Here is a 17,931-nt window from a genome sequence, read left to right as displayed (position 1 = left end):
ACGAGGTCGTAGGACATAATATGACCTCTAACGACATGATTTAGTGTCTTAAGGGGTCCTATGGTGTCTTAAGGGATCCTATGGTGTCCATAGGGATCACATATTGTCCCATGAACCCTTATGACTTCGTAGGACACCATATGACCCCTAATGACACCATATTGGGTCGCTTTGGGTCATATTGTAGGGAAAAGGGGTCATATTATGCAATAAGGGGTCCTATGGTGTCCCAAGACACCATATGACCCCTATGGACATCGTATGACCCCTAACGACACCATAGGACCCCTTAAGACACCAAATCATGTCATTAGGGGTCATATTGTGTCTTATGGGGTGGTAGGACACAATATAACCCCTAACGACATGATTTCATGTCTTAAGGGGTCCTATGGTGTCGTTAGGGGTCGTATGGTGTCCATAGGGGTCATATGGTGTCCCATGAACCCTTATGACCTCTTAGGACACCATATGACCCCTAATGACACCATATTGGGTTGCTTTGGGTCATATTGTAGGTAAAAGGGGTCATATTGTGTCATAAGGGATCCTGTGGTGTCCCAAGACACCATATGACCCCTATGGACACCGTATGACCCCTATCGACACCATAGGACCCCTTAAGACACCAAATCATGTCATTAGGGGTCATATTGTGTCTTACAGGGTCGTAGGACACAATATGACCCCTAACAACATGATTTGGTGTCTTAAGGGGTCCTATGGTGTCGTTAGGGGTCATAGGGTGTCTTAAGGGGTCATATGGTGTCCCATGAACCCTTATGACCTCTTAGGACACCATATGACCCCTAATGAAACCATATTGGGTCGCTCGGGGTCATATTGTGTCCTAAGGGGTCCTATGGTGTCCCAAGACACCATATGACACCTCGTAAGACACAATATGACCCCTAACAACATGATTATGTGTCTTAAGGTGTCCTATGGTGTTGTTAGGGGTTGTATGGTGTCCATATGGGTCATATGGTGTCCCATGAACCCTTATAACCTCTTAGGACACCATATGACCCCTAATGACACCATATTGGGTCGCTTTGGGTCATATTGTTTCCTAAGGGGTCATATTATGTCCTAAGGGGTCATATGGTGTCCCAGGACACCATATGACCCTTATGGACACCATATGACCCCTAACGACACCATAGGACCCCTTAAGACACCAAATCATGTCGTTAGGGGTCATATTGTGTCTTACGGGGTTGTAGGACATAATATGACCCCTAACGACATGATTTGGTGTCTTAAAGGGTCCTCTGGTGTCATTAGGGGTCATAGGGTGTGCTTAAGGGTCATAAGGGGTCCTCTCTCCCTCTCCTCTCTCTCTCTCTCCCTCCCTCTCTCTCTCTCTCTCTCTCTCTCTCTCTCTCTCTCTCTCTCCCTTTCCTCCTCTCTCTCTTTCTCCCTCTCTCGCTCTCCTTCTCTCTCTCTCTCTAAAATATGACTAATAAAATCCGATATCCAATTTAATCGGATATCAGATTTCTACAATGTGGCAGATTACTAAATAAATGGCAGCAACGGGAATTGTTTTGGGGACCACAAATTTTTGTATTAAAATTGGATATCGGATAAAATCCGATATCCGATATCGGATAAAATCCGATATCCGATATCGGATAAAATCCGATATCCGATATCCGATTTTTGTACAAAAAACTGAGAAAAAAGGGTTTGTGGGCCATTATGTAGATTCCAATGGCCCACAGTCTGCATATTCTATTTTCTGTCGAGGATCATGAGTTTTTAGACAGCTAGAGACAAATTTGTGCTTTTGGGAGATTCTTAAAGTGAAAACTTACATTTTTAATTACGAAGGAGCATGTGTGGAGGGAAATGGGGAGTAGTAGTCGTCAGAAGTCTAAACACAAAAGAAAACTTTCAAATGACCAAATTGAAGTGTATAGCGAAAGAGATAGAGAATGTCATAGGAGGAGAAGACAAGGTATGTTAAATATTGCTAATGTTACTTCAATTGAAGAGGAAATTGAATTTGAAAATGTGCCACAAGTTATTGAAAATGAAAATGTAGATTTTGAAAGTGAAAATATTGAAAATTTTGACATAGGAGGTGAAAATGTGGAAAACTTTAACATTGAAGGTGGAATTGCTTAACCAAGTGAACCATATGTAACACCTAATTACTTTAGAAATGAAGACCCTCTCATGGATGAAAGACAAATTCCAAATCCAAGACCTTCAAGAACCCCAAAATGGTTATTTGAAATCGATGAGAACATTATTGTGAATCTTGAAGGCAAGAGGTCAACAAGAACCGTTCGGTTGTGGGCTACACAACTTTTCAACCAAAATTTTAGCAATAAGACATTGACCGAGCAATGCCAACTCTTTGTTCAATTGCTATAGATGATAAAAATGAGACCATTTCTAAACAAATTGAAGATTCGTATGAACAAGAAGATGGAGAGAAATTCTATTATTGCAAAAAATCTATTTGACGCTCCCAATTCTATTGGAAAGAATACCAAAGAAAGAGATAAGAGAGCCACTCGAAGAGTGATTCCAACCTCCTTAGTAAGCCATCAATAGAGGAAGGCTCGTCAAATGAGACAAACTTGTGTTGATTTTAACATAAACCGTAAAACTTTGGATAGAGCACTTGCATGAAGACAGAGACTTGATGATCCACGTCAACAAGATACATGGGCATTTGGTGGGAGGCTTCCATGTGTTGAAAGAAAGTTGACTAAAAATGTGAAGGAAGAGATTCAACAATTTTGGCACTCTAATTCTAGAGTGTCACCCAATGTACAAGATATTTTGAAATTAAGAATCGGCAACCGAGACCGCACACCGTATCCCAAACATTGCTTGGAATCAAGCCAAACAATGTTGTACAAAAAAATTTGTGAATTACATCCAACTTTGCAAATATCACAAAGGGCCTTTGAATCTTTGAAACCATTTTATTGTGTTCCTCTTAAGATTCGCAATACCTATTGTTGCAAGTACCATGTGGAGTTTTCAATGTACAATGAACTTTTATGTCATATTCGTTCTACGATGCATAGTAATGAGATGTTGTAGGAGTGTGGTGCAATGCTATTTCTGAGATCATCAAGAGACTTGCAAGATCTATTTTTATGCCCTAGAGATGATGGCTGCTATTTCTATAGAAATGATTGTTTGAATGAGAAGTGCTCAGAATGTGGTGGGTTATCAAAGTTTGTTTCATGTTTTCATGAGGGAAGCGAACACGAGTTTGGAAATAATTATGTTAAGAAAAAAAGATACGAGACAGTGAAATATACTTTGAAGAGTGGAGGTGAAGGTTCTAGATGCGAATTAGTCTCAAGAGAAGTGAGTATTGCTGATTTTATTTTGGATTTTAAGGAAAATATTTTCTACAAATGTGCAAGGCACACCCATAGGTCTCAGTGGTTGGATCAACAGTTCAAGATGTGTAAGAACTCTTTCCCGATGGGCACTATTGTATCGGTGGTTGATTTTGCAGAGAACTATACATTGCAACCACAAAATGAGGTACAGTCTCAGTACTATAATTCAGTCTAGATTGCTATTTTTGTTCACATTACATATAGACATGCTCCTGATAGTACAGAAGAGGACAGGAAGATAATCAGGGAGCATCATTTTTATATGAGTGATGATAGATCACCCTCCTCCGAGTATGTGCAACATTCTTTCGAGAATTTTTTTGAGTTCTTGCATGAGAAAGATATTGCAATTGACCGACATATAATATGGTCAGATAACTGTATGGGTCAATTCAAGAATCCCCGTATGTTTTATTGGTTGAGTAGAATGCATGTGGAGAGGCATATACCTCATATTTGGTGTTTTTTTAAGGTAGGGCATGGGAAGGGAGAGCATGATGGAGCAGGTGCATGTTTGAAGAGAGCTCTAGTTAAGGAGCAATTGAGGATTTTAGGTGCAAATTTCTCTGATGCATGTTCTATTGTTGACTGGTGTAGTTCAACATTGTCACATGGAGGTACTCTTGATTTAGTAGTGAGGAGATTCTTTTGGTTGGTTGAGGAGGGAACAGTGGGAGATAGATTGGATTGTCAAAAAATTAAAGATTCTTCAAAGATGCATTCATTTCTTAGCTCAGATGCAAGTACATGGACCATTTGGACACGAGCGTTGGCTTGTTTTTGTAAGAGTTGTGTTTGGTGTGATTAGTATCAGTGCGAGTCAAGTGAGTGGGTTGATACATGGGTTCCCCACTATCTAACTCCTTTATCTCAAAAATATCCTTGTCAAATGATGATAGGGAAAGTTCACTTGAGTATGATCATCTATAAGATCTTGTACAGCCAGGACATGTTTTTGCAGTTGTTGCACCGCAAGGGAATGAAGAGAGATCATAATATTGGTTGGCACGATGTGTACAGGGAAAACAAAAGCTAACACAAGAAGTGACAGATGATGATGGGTTCACATATCCTACAGGTTCAGTTTTTGTTGTGGGAACTTGGTTGTGAACATACATGATTAGCATTTAAAGACTATGAGAGACACAAAACCATTATAATGTATTCACACCTTATTATAGCTACAAATGTCAAGTTGTTGAAGCATCAAGCAAAACCGAAGACCAAAGAGCTATGGACAGTGACTATTGCTAATCAACAAGTAATACTGGATACTCTTAAACAAAGAGATGACCCTTCAGGCACAGTTGAGTAGTAGGTCTTTAATGGTGCCTTATTTTTTTATCATGCATTTCATTTCAAACAATGATCATTAAACCTTAATGTTCAAGTTTGTTACGTGTATATTAAGGATGTGTTCAAAATGCAGGTCTATTGATGAATGTTTTTTTTTGGCAACACGATTTTTGCATGCACATAGCGAGTACACTCGATATAATTGGAAGGGATGTATTTTTGTAACATGACTTATTATCATGCATTTGATGAGCTTTACAATTTTTGTTATTAGACAACACTATTCGATAATTTTTTATGATATAATTATCGCATAACCTTTATGCTCATGAAGGTCTTTTTTGATGATATACAACAGTATCACATTATGATTTTTGCGTCAAAATAGTGGGTTCTGTTGATATAATTCGAAGGGACGTATTTTTATGGTATATAATCTCACCTTTTCATTTATTATCATGCATTTTAGTTGAAGTGATTATCATAAATCCTTTATGTTCATCCATGCATTTTATGTGTAGACTAACAATTCTCAAAAATATAGGTTCATGCTAGATCATTCATCGTTGACAAGACCCTCTCTTGGTGATGGTACATATTCCTTTGTGCATTAATGAGATTAAATTGTGGGTCTTGTTGTGTTTATTATCATGAAGATGATTCAAATACATGTGGCCAGGACACATTTGCAGTGGATCAAATTGTCATGAAAGATGATCTATTGAATCAAACATTTGACATTGATAGTCAGGTAAATAGGTTAATGTTGGGCCTTCAACATCAACACCTACTAGTCAAGGTGGTCATCGAACTTTCACTCAGGTAACCTTGTCTATTTTTATTCATTAATGGATTATAAAATAAAGTCAATTAGATTTTGGCAATTGAATAACATTGTTTCATTTTCAGACATTGACATCAGATGCACCTAATATTCTCTCCATAATGGAGCATGGTGTTCTCTAGCAGTAGCATCTTTGATGCTTTTGACAGTAGTATGAGTCAGATTAGTAAATTTCTAATTTGATGCTTCCAATAGGGCTTTGCAACTTCAGATTGTGAGTGTGCCCCTGTTACAAATGAATTGTACTTTAATCAACATAGATGGTCTATGATGGCTTATTTGTAAGACTATATGGTTTTATTACATATATTGTAATTTAATTGAGATATAACAATATCCAAGTCGTGGTTGGCATGATCTTGAATATGGTAAGTTGTATGCATCTTGAAGTTGAATATGATATGTTGTATACATCTTGAAGTTGAAATTTGATTAGACTTTGTCAGCATTTGATGAATCATAAATGTCATTTCATTATTAATCTTGTGAGTGTGAGGTGTAGGAATAAATATCAATTACTTTGAATTTCATGGATGGTTGTCCTAATATGATAACCACCAGATGGTTGTGCCTTATGAAGAAAAGATGAACAAATAATAACTAATTGAGAACATCAATTCAAATCCATAATATAGAGGATGCTAATAACAGATCTTTGTATATTTATTTATTTTAATAATGAAATAGGTACAACTGTATTGAGATAAAATGAAGCTTTTCTCTCATATGAAGATGTCACATTGGCAAATCAGTCTTTATTATAATACACAAGACATAAGTAAAATCAAAACGCTCTCGTCAAATCCTTCCAAATTCTATGTTAACTTGTGACTCATTAGTGTATGCTGGGAGAGGGAAGAGTGTGTGGCTTCAAGTTACAGTTTTGGACTTGAACCATATTGCATAAATCTCAAGGCTTCAACTCGATTATCATTAAAGGTTTCTGATTTCTTACAAAATATCCCTTCATATCCCTTCATGGATGTCACATGTGTAGGGTATGACCCTGAGCGTCGGATTGAGTGGGAGGGAAAAATAGGAGCATGCATAGGGTAATAATGCCTAACTAGACATGTCAGAGCCGACGGTTCATCATCGTGAAGAGTAGAACAAGAAATCGGCCATGCGATAACATTCCATTGAGTGAGACTAACGATTTTTTCACCAACCAAAAAATTGTTTCCCTAATAAAACCATAGGGCAACTTGAAAAACCAAAATAGGCTTTTGTAGGGGACCCCTCTCGTGACCCCGTAGGTTCAAATGGATCGTTGATAGGTGCCACGGATTTCGAGTTAGGGCCTGTCACAGTTTAGCAATTTTGAGCACTTAGGGCACTCAAGGGACGACATCGGTAGGGTATGACCCCAAGCATCGGATCGAGTGGGGGGGAAAAATAGGAGCATGCATAGGGTAATAATTCCTAATTGGACATGTTGGAGCTGATGGTTTGTCATTGCGACAAGCAGAACGAGGATTCGGCCACACGACAACATTCGATTGAGTGAGACTGATGATTTTTTCACCAATTGAAAAATTGCTGCCCTAATAAAACCGTAGGGCAACTTGAAAAATAGAGATAGGATTTTGTAGGGACCCCTCTTGTGACCTTGTAGGTTCAAACACATCATTTGCAGGTGCCATGGATTCCAAGTTAGGGCCCATCAAAGTTTGACAATTTTGAGCACTTAGGGTGCTCAAGGGACGACATCGGTGGGGTATGACCCTGAGCGTCGGATCGAGTGGGGGGGGGGGAGAATAGGAGCATGCATAGGGTAATAATTCCTAACTAGACATTTGGGAGCTGACGGTTCATCATTGCGATGAGAAGAACGAGAAATCGGCCACATGACAACATTCGATTGAGTGAGACTGACGATTTTTTTGCCAACAGAAAAATTGCTGCCCTAATAAAACTGTAGGGCAACTTGAAAAACCAAGATAGGCTTTTGTAGGGACCCCTCTCCTAACCCCATAGGTTCAAATGGATCGTTCACAGGTGCCATTGATTTCGAGTTAGGGCCTATCAAAGTTTGACAATTTTGAGCACTTAGGGTACTCAAGGGACGACGCTGGTAGGGTATCACCTCGAGCATCAAATTGAGTGGGGGGGGAACATAAGAGCATGCGTAGGGAAATAATGCCTAACTGGACATGTCAGAGTTGACGATTCATCATCACGACAAGCAGAACGAGAAATCGGTTGAGTGAGACTGACGATTTTTTCGCCAACAAAAAAATTGCTGCCCTAATAAAACCATAGAGAAACTTGAAAAACTAAGATAGGATATTTAGGGACCCCTCTTGTGACCTCATAGGTTCAAACGGATCATTCATAGGTGCCATGGATTTCGAGTTAGGCCCCGTCAAAGTTTGACAATTTTGAGCACTTAGGGCGCTCAAGGGACGACGTCAGTAGGGTATGACCCCGAGCATCGGATCGAGTGGGGGGAAAAATAGGAGCATGCATAGGGTAATAATGCCAAAGCCGATGGTTCGTCATCGCAACGAGCAGAATGAGAAATCGGCCACGCGACAACATTCGATTGAGTGAGATTGACGATTTTTTCACCAACAGAAAAATTGCTGCCCTAATAAAACCCCAAGCATTTGACCGAGGTGGGGGGAAAAATAGGACCATGCATAGGGTAATAATGAATTGTATCAAGTATTTTTCATTAAATGAATTGTATTGTATTGTTCATTAAATGAATTGTATTGTTCATTGAATGAATTGTATTGTATTGTTGATTAAATGAATTGAATTGTTCATAAATTGTATTGTTCATTAAATGAATTGTATTGTATTGTTCATTAAATCAATTATATTGTTCATTATAAAAACAATAGTTATGATGAAATGAAATGAATTGTATTGTTCATTAAATAGCCATTATAAGCCATTGTTAATTATTGGAATGAAGATTAAAAATTTCCATGATAACACCACGCACAGATGAGCAACAATTTATATGATCGAATATCAACTTTTGTATATATAAAAATGTCGAAGGATTACAAATGTATTTCCATACACAAATATGGCATAAACACCAACTGAAACAAAATGTATGTCTAAATAGATGAATCACCAAAACTATCTATGACATCCTAAGTTGTTGATGGATCATCAAAATCGATCCTCTTCGTTGTACTGCTTGGCTCTGAAGGATCCTGCACAAGAAAAACAAACCATGATTAATATTAGTTGTATTTTATAATTCACATTCAAAAAATTAACATAAAAATGAACTATTCATGTTTACCTCATCTCCACGTTTTCTCTTCAGCTTTGTAGGACTCTTGATGTATGTCTTTGGTAGAGGAGGTATGTTTTGAATATTTTGATACACAACCTACATATGTTCAGAAACATGACATTGATACAAGTTAGCATATAATTGTCACTAATAATAACAAATTATATCTACTAATCAAATAATAAAATAAACACACATCTACTAGAGGCATCTCTTCTTCTTCTTCAGGTATACTGGGTGTAGTCATCAAGGATGTGAAGCCAAGAGTTCTCTGTATATATGCACGACAAGTATATGAAACTTTCAATCTATATCTAGACATGTATAATCACTAAAAGTTATTTAAACTATTCATTCAATCATATTTGCATTTAATTACCTTTCCCTTGTCTCCAATTGCACTACTAGATCCTAAATCACACTACACCACACTCGTGCTGCTTGTGCCCTACAAGAGTAAAATAAGATATACATGCAAGTTACTACATAATCTAATTAATACAAATATAAATGATGAGCATGTATGTACAATAAAATACAAATGACTAGGTGCAATAATATATGTACTGTCAAGCTATCAAGGCCAAATGAAATGGCTGACAAGGTGCCCTCCTGAATCTATCTCAACTCATCCTCGGTCATCAACTATTAAATAGACCATGTAAATAAAAAATAGTACTTAATATTATCTAATTTATAAATATTTAATTAAAATATAACATGAACTGTGAAAACACAAATCTTACCAATACATCGTCAATGTATGATGATGGTGCCTCCTCGACTCTAGCATGTGAGGACTCCCTAGGGTATCCTCTAGTCTGTGTAATAACATCTGGTGCATCATGCATCTCATGCACCTCATAATCTGCACTGCCCACAGGATGATCAACGGGCTGTCCAACTAGACCCAATCATACGTGCCCACACATGACACAACTATGGGGCACTCGTATGTGTGGAGCTGAGGATGACATGTCACCGACATCGGATGCACTGCTACCATCAAGAGTAGGCTGAGCTACTGACACAGCCTAAGAAACCAAAAGGCTACTCAAAGACTTAATAGCCGATATGGTCCGTGAAGCCGCCTCACAAATGATATCAGGATGTTGAACTGCAGGTGGGGGATCAACAGGAGGAGGGGGGACATATGGGCCCTAGACTACTCTGACTACCCCAGGTCTATTTTGCTATATACCTAAACCTACACCCTGGAAAGGTTGGATGTGAAAGTAGTTCACATGTTTGTGTAAAACAAACTTAGCATACAATTTTTTTATGAAATAGATGTCAGGAAACTCAGGCGCGAAAATAGCTTCGAACACTAATCTCTAGAGGAAAGTATTGTGCAAATTCTTTTAAATCCTTACAATTTCAGATTCGTTAACTACTTTAACAAAGATATTGCAGCCATATACCATGCATACAAAAAATAGAGAATGACACAATGATTTACCCTGGGGAAAACCTTTCGGTAAAAAACCCCAGCACTCCAAAACCTGCACAATGTATTATCTTCAACACAACAGTTACAACACACTTGCAATGCAAGTTCTTTCAGGAGACAATCGACACTTCAAGACAAATCTAGTAGCATGATATCATACCAACAATACACTCTTTTCGTATCATAGTCTATAACCCTAAAAATAGCTCTTACGTGTCATAGGAATCCATCATAACCGTTTTAGCCATGATCTCCTTACACATAATTCAAGATGCCAACACATCAAGTGGAGTGACACATCAACATGCCAACTAGACATGTACACTCACACTTAATTACATTATTTGCAAGAAATACATTTTACAAAACAAATAATAAGAATAGGAATTATCCAAGGTTGAGACACCTTATTCCTAACAATAGAAGGGGATATCAAGATTGTTGTTGGGTGGTTTGTCGAAAACCATCCACCAATGATCCCAAAAGTTTTTCACAATCCCATCATTTGTGCACCATTTGATAGAAAGTTTTGTTTTCTTGGGATCTACAGACTGACTAGTATGGGGATTGACAAACAATGAGGCGATTTCGGCTTTGGATATCTCAAGATCCTTGATATCCTTATACGACAAGCCATCTGCATATTTTTCCTTCATAGAATCTTGCCACAAAAGGGCGGCATCGTGCTCCTCGGTCATGGTTTCCATACTTTTTATGATTGACATGACAGGATCAAACAATGGGTTTAGACGAGGGATCCTACGATATACTTCTACAATCCCCCTCAATTCATTCAAATTTTGTGCAATCAAATCTTGAATTGAGGGGGGGTTTGGCAAATGAGGGTTTAGTTGTTGCAGTTGTGGTTGGTCAGTGTTTTCATTGTTATCCCCCATTTTTAACCTAATTGAATGTAAACAATTAAATTTAGTTACCAAACTTAAACAATTAGGTATTTGATTTAAAAAAACCTAGTTTTCATGAAAAAAACATATTTTCAATGAAAAATCAAATAAACATTAACAAAAAATACAAAAAATGAATGAAAATGATTCCAAACGATAAAATTTTTACCTCTAAATCTATTTTTTTGCAATTTTTTGTCAAAACACCGGATATTAGATGGAGCGGATATCGGATTTTGATGAATTAGCACGACCCATGAGTTAAAAATGACTCACGGGACTGTCACTGTCGAAATATAAAAGTCTCACAAAATCGGATATCCGATTTCTATACTTAAATTATTTTTAAATAACATATTTAATATAATAATATATTATATAATATATTATATTATATATTATTATATTATATAATACATATTGTATTATATTATATATATTATAATATATAATATAATATAATATACAATATAATATAATATTGTATTATATAATTCATATTGTATTATATTATATATATTTTAATATATAATATAATACAATATTATATTATATATATTATAATATATAATATAATACAATATTATATTATATAATATATAATATAATATAATATTATAATATAATATAATATATTATAATATAATATAATATAATATAATATAATATAATATAATAAATAATTGTTATCTTGTCATTCATCCCTCATAACAAGAGTGAGTTGCCTTGCAAAAATTTTAGTTGAGTCTGTCTTGTTAAAAATTCGTTGGTTCAATCCCTAATCCTCCTATAAATCATTTCTAAATCCTTAGCATTATGTTTCAATAGTTTTTTGAACCTCATGAACCCATTGAACCATCTTGAATAGAGTTCATAGTGTTCATTTAGGTACCGCAGGTGCTAAGTTGTGTCTAAGATATTTTTGGGCTAACATTCATATCAAGTGTTTTGCAGCAGCTCCATTTCAAGGTCGCAAGTGATATTTCATATACTCTTTCTCCAAACTGTGAACCGTTTGAACCTAGTTCAAACAGTTCAGTGATGTTCAAACTGTTCAATGAAGTTCAAGGTTCAAGCTCTGCAAGTCTGATTTTATGACAGTCATATAGACCCGCACACAGTAGAACATATCTTTTTACTCAGGCTTTAGTTTTTAAATCTCTATGGTCATAATGGACAAAACTAGGTTACGACCAACATATTAAAAATTGAGAAAGATCCAACGGTGCAAACAAAAGTTATGGGCCCCACATCGAGACAGATTTTGATTGTCACAAATATTTTCAGTCCGCCCAGCATAATGAATATTTTTATTTTGAGTTAAAATATTCAAGTGCCACCTGTCCAAATATTATTATAAACTTTAGATAATTATATTTCTAATGTTTATAAATATTTTATGTTATAAAAAAAAAGTAATGGGGAAAGTGAAAAGCGTAAGTGAAAAAGTTTTTCAAGATTCGGTTATTACACTAAATAATGATCTCATGTAGCTATATATGGTGAAAGAATTGAGGGAGGTAGGGTTCTTCTTTTTTTTCTTTTCTTCCTACAGCCTATGGGTGAGGGAGAGTAGATTTTTATTTGTAAGGGAGGATTTGAAGCTTTTCTAAGCAATGCTTTGTACAAAAAATATCAATCTTTGAGTTGATTTCCAGACATGAATAGAATGCAGATGATATCTTCAATCTTTGTGTTGTTGATATTCTTCTCATGGATGTAGCTGGACTTTGAGCCTTTGTAGTTGTTTATTAATGTCTTTTCTGTTATAATCAATTGTATATGTGGATTTATTACAAGTCTGTGTGCTTGAAAGTAAGCCATATTGGAGCAACGACTTTCTCTATTAGTTTTTAGTCCAAATGCTATCCATAAGTGCAGAAAATTAAACTTTGATTTAATGATCTTTATTTATATCTGTTTTGTAAGTCTTTGGCATTCATTTTCATGGCTATGGATGAATGTTATTTTCCTTTATTGGTTTCTAGTTAAACGCATATCAGCAATTTAATTCCTTGTAAATCTTCTAAGAGGGAGTTGTACCTCTCAATTCAGAGGAAGATTATCACTTCAATGATAATCTATCCAACTGTTAGTACTTTTTGTCCTTCATTCTGGGCATTTTGAGTTTATTTGTATAGTTATCTTCGAAGGACAAATCTGTTCACTAACAGATTTTTGGTGACTCTACTGGGGATTCAAAATCAAAGACTAGTGCATTTTGTTTCCTCGGATTTGTAGATTTATCTCTGTGCAAGAGATTGGCGACTCTGTATATAAACATCATGCTCAAGGCAAGAGCAATGAGAAAAGGGAAAAGACCAGATCCTTTGATCTTGGAAATTGTTGCAATAGATGATAAAATACTGCATGACTTCTTGGAGCATTACAAAGAAAGTATTTCTCGTGTAGTTAGAAATAATATAAGTGTGGAAGATGATCATGCATCCACTCTTCTATGGAGAATTCTTTGCATCAGATTTCACAAATTGAAAGAATTGAAAGAAAAGACAAGAATCTTGCAAATTTATGCAAAGAAAATATTGCAGTTGAAAGAAGAATTAAAATTTGATGATGATGATGCTCCAGTCATCTCAGTTTCATCTCACTTCTACAACTACCTTGTCTTGAATGAGTGAGAAGTTCAACAAGAAACAATTCAGTCTCATGAAAGTCAAACAATGGTAAGTGAGAATAATCAAGACAACATTGGAGAACCTGGGAACTTGAATGAAAAAGGTTTTTTGAGATCTTTCTCTTACCCAGAAATAGAAACTTTTAGTTTTGATAGTATGGAAAGTTATCTTGTTCCCAAAAGTATAAAGGATGAAAATTTTCAGATTTACATGCAACTAGAGTATGAAGCTTTCAATCTTATACATGAAGTTGATGAAAATGATTCTTTATGTTTGAAAGTTTGTGATGAGTCCTTCGTAGAATCATTTCATTTTGATAGTAAAGCAATATTATGTCTTCCTAATGAAGAGTTGTAGTCCCAAGAACTATTGACTAGTTTGGATAGTACTTCTTTTTGTGAAGAAGAGATCATAGAGCAGTTCTTGTCATCCATTGAAGAAGGGGATTTCAAGAAGAAAGATTCAAGTATTAATTCATTTCATGCATTAAGTTTGGATAGGGAATTTGCAGATTTAATTTCAATAAAAGATGTTGAAGTTGTTTCAACTAAGTTGGATCCCATGCATGATGAAGTGTCTCTCTATTCTGAGATTAGTTCAAATGTTGAAAATTATTTTAAGAATGATGGTCTTAATAGTGGTGATTATGAGAATAATGCAGCCTTTTCCCTAGGAATTTATGAGCATTACTTTTTTCAGCCAGAAATAGAACATTATTTGAGAAGTACTATGCAAATGATTCCAGAAAATTCAAAAGTTCATGATGAAACATGGCTTTTTGGGCATGAATGTGTATTCACAAAGTTCCTACATATTGTTAGTTTGGTGTTCAGCATTGAAGAAGTTACCAGAAGAGCATGGTTTTCGGTTGCTTCATTTGAACACAAGCCATTTTTCAAAAAAGGCTCCTTCTTCTCCCAACCGGCGGATGGTTTTGTGTAAGAAGTTCTTGGCTCCAGTTCTCATGGTGGGATTTTCCTACCTGTATATTTTTGTAAATAATATTTTTGGTTTGATCTAGGTGTAGCTTGTCTTAAATTTTAGTCTTGGTTTAGTGTGGGTTTTTGGCTTGTTATTTTTTCCTTATTGCCTCTGCCCTCTACAAGAAGCTCCATGTGCTTTTTTTTTCTTGACTCTGTTGCCCAGTAGTTAGGCACTAATCTTTTCCAAAGACATTCTAGATTCTCCTAGCCCTTTACAGTCTCGGTCCCCAGTCAGAGCCAATGTTATCTTGTCATTCATCCCTCATAACAAGAGTGAGTCACCTTGCAAAATTTTTAGTTGAGTCTTTGTCTTGTTAAAAAATCGTTGGTTCAATCCCTAATCCTCTTATAAATCATTTCTAAATCCTTAGCATTACGTTTCAATAGTTTATTGAACCATCTTGAACAAAGTTCATAGTGCTTATTTAGGTACCGCAGGTGCTAAGTTGTGTCTAAGACATTTTCGGGCTAACATTCATATCAAGTGTTTTGCAGCAACTCTATTTCAAGGTTGCAAGTGATATTTCATATACTCTTTCTCCAAAATATGAACCATTTGAACCTAGCTCAAACAGTTCAGTGATGTTCAAACTGTTCGATGAAGTTCAAGGTTCAAGCTCTGCAAGTCTGATTTTATGACTGTCATATAGACCCGCACATAGTAGCACATATCTTTTTACTCAAGCTTTAGTTTTCAAATCTCTATGGTCAGAATAGACAAAACTAGGTAACAACCAACATATTAAAAATTGAGAAAGATCCAACGGTGCAAACAAAAGTTATGTGCCCCGCATCGAGATAGATTTTGATTGTCACAAATATTTTCAGTTCACCCAGCATAATGAATATTTTTATTTTGAGTTAAAATATTCAAGTGCCACCTATCCAAATATTATTATAAACTTTAGAGAATTATATTTCTAATGTTTATAAATATTTTATGTTATAAAAAAAAAGTAATGGGGAAAGTGAAAAGCGTAAGTGAAAAGGTTTTCCAAGATTCGGTTATAAAACTGAATAATGATCTCATGTAGCTATTTATGGCGAAAGAATTGAGGGAGGTAGGGTTCTTCTTCTTTTTCTTTTCTTCCAACAGCCTATGGGTGAGGGAGAGTAGATTTGTATTTGTAAGGGAGGAGTTGAAGCTTTTCTAAGCAATGCTTTGTACAGAAAATATCAACCTTTGAGTTGATTTCCAGACATGAATAGAATGTAGATGATATCTTCAATCTTTGTGTTGCTGATATTCTTCTCATGGATGTAGCTGGACTTTGAGCCTTTGTAGTTGTTTATTAATGAATTGTATATGTGGATTTATTACAAGTCTGTGTGCTTGAAAGTAAGCCATATTGGAGCAACGACTTTCTCTGTTAGTTTTTAGTCCAAATGCTATCCATAAGTGCAGAAAATTAAACTTTGATTTAATGGTCTTCATTTATATCTATATTGTAAGTCTTTGGCATTCATTTTCATGGCTATGGATGAATGTTATTTTCCTTTATTGCTTTCTGGTTAAATGCATATCAGCAATTTAATTCATTGTAAATCTTCTAAGAGGGAGTTGTACCTCTCAATTCAAAGGAAGATTATCACTTCAATGATAATCTATCCAACTTTTAGTACGTTTTGTCCTTCATTTTGGGCATTTTAAGTTTATTTGTATAGTTATCTTCGAAGGACAAATCTGTTCACTAACAATAATATAATATTATATTATATTATACTATATTATATAATATATAATATAATATTATGTTGTATTATATTATATATAATATAATATTGTATTATATAATATATTATTATATTATAATATAATATAATATAATAATATATTATATAATATATAATGTAATATGTAACATATAATATATTTTTTAAATTAAAATTACGAATAAAAATCGGATATCTGATTTTCTCGGATATCCGATTTGCATAGGTAATTACCAGGCCAAGGTGTACTGACACCCAGGCCAAGAAAAAAGTCAACACAGATTTTCGCACTTTTAGGCGAGTGAGGAAGGCTATTTTTTCACATCACCACTTTTGGCCCCCCTTGATCCTGCACTAACCCTGGTGCATTTCTTTAGCAGACCTACCCTCCCAAGGAGCCTAAAAACTCTTAAAGCCATTGTGACCGGTGTGAGGGGAATGACCTAAGTGGGAACAACTAATGCCAAGTAATCCAACCCATGATAAAATAAATATGTTTTTGATGAAAATCAAAGTAGGGGCAGTGCCCGGGAATAGCTCTCCTCCATACCATCGGGTATATCAAACCTTGGTTTTCAAGGTTGGTAAACCTCTTAATTGAGTTTATACCTCGACGCACTGAACGGATCCCTTACTAGTGCCGATTAAAATAGAAGCTAGCTGATTCACCTCCGAAAGGGTGATAATCTTTGTGCGAGAGAGATAGTAACTCTCCTAAGACACTTGCCATATTGTGCCCCCATTAACATTTTGAGTCAGATAATACGGCATTCAGAATCCATTGTGTGATGCTCAGTGGCCATATTTTGATTAGCTATTGGGTGTGTACCTAAGTCAGCAAGCAAAGCTTTTCATTCTAAGCCAACTTCCTTAGGGTTTAGCATGCTTGGAGTCACTTATCACATCATGTGTTTGCTGTGTATTCATCCCCAAATTGAAAAATCAAACATCTAAAACTGGAAAACATAAGAAACACCAAAATTCACAAATCCAAATTTGGCAAAACAAACACATTTTTTTTACTGTCCTGTTCTATGTCGTACGAGTCAGGTTCTTTGTCGTACGAAGAAATTGTTTTTTCGTATGGTTAATGAAGTTTTGTCATACGAGTTTCTTCTCTTTCAAAGAAATTTTTTGATTTGTCGTCTATTATTGTATCTTTTGTCGTATGGTTCAGGAAGAAGTGTCATACAAGTCTTTGTTTTTATCAGTCCAGAACTGCTTCTTTGCATGACTTTTTCAAGTTTGTCCTTCTATTTGAACAATTTGCAGTAAGAATAAACATATATTATCTGTCGCTATGTAGTTAAATTATTTCCTTGGTTTTCTTGGTCAAAGTTATCATCCATGAAAATCAGACTTTAGAACATATACACCTTAATATTTTCAAGTGCTTACCCCCAACAAGTTCAAGATCTGAACATCTCAAAGTGCATTATCACCCTCTTTGATAAACTAATCACTCAAA

This window comes from Cryptomeria japonica, chromosome 5, assembly GCF_030272615.1.
Source record: "Cryptomeria japonica chromosome 5, Sugi_1.0, whole genome shotgun sequence".
NCBI lineage: Eukaryota > Viridiplantae > Streptophyta > Pinopsida > Cupressales > Cupressaceae > Cryptomeria > Cryptomeria japonica.
Note: the sequence above shows the minus strand (reverse complement) of the source record.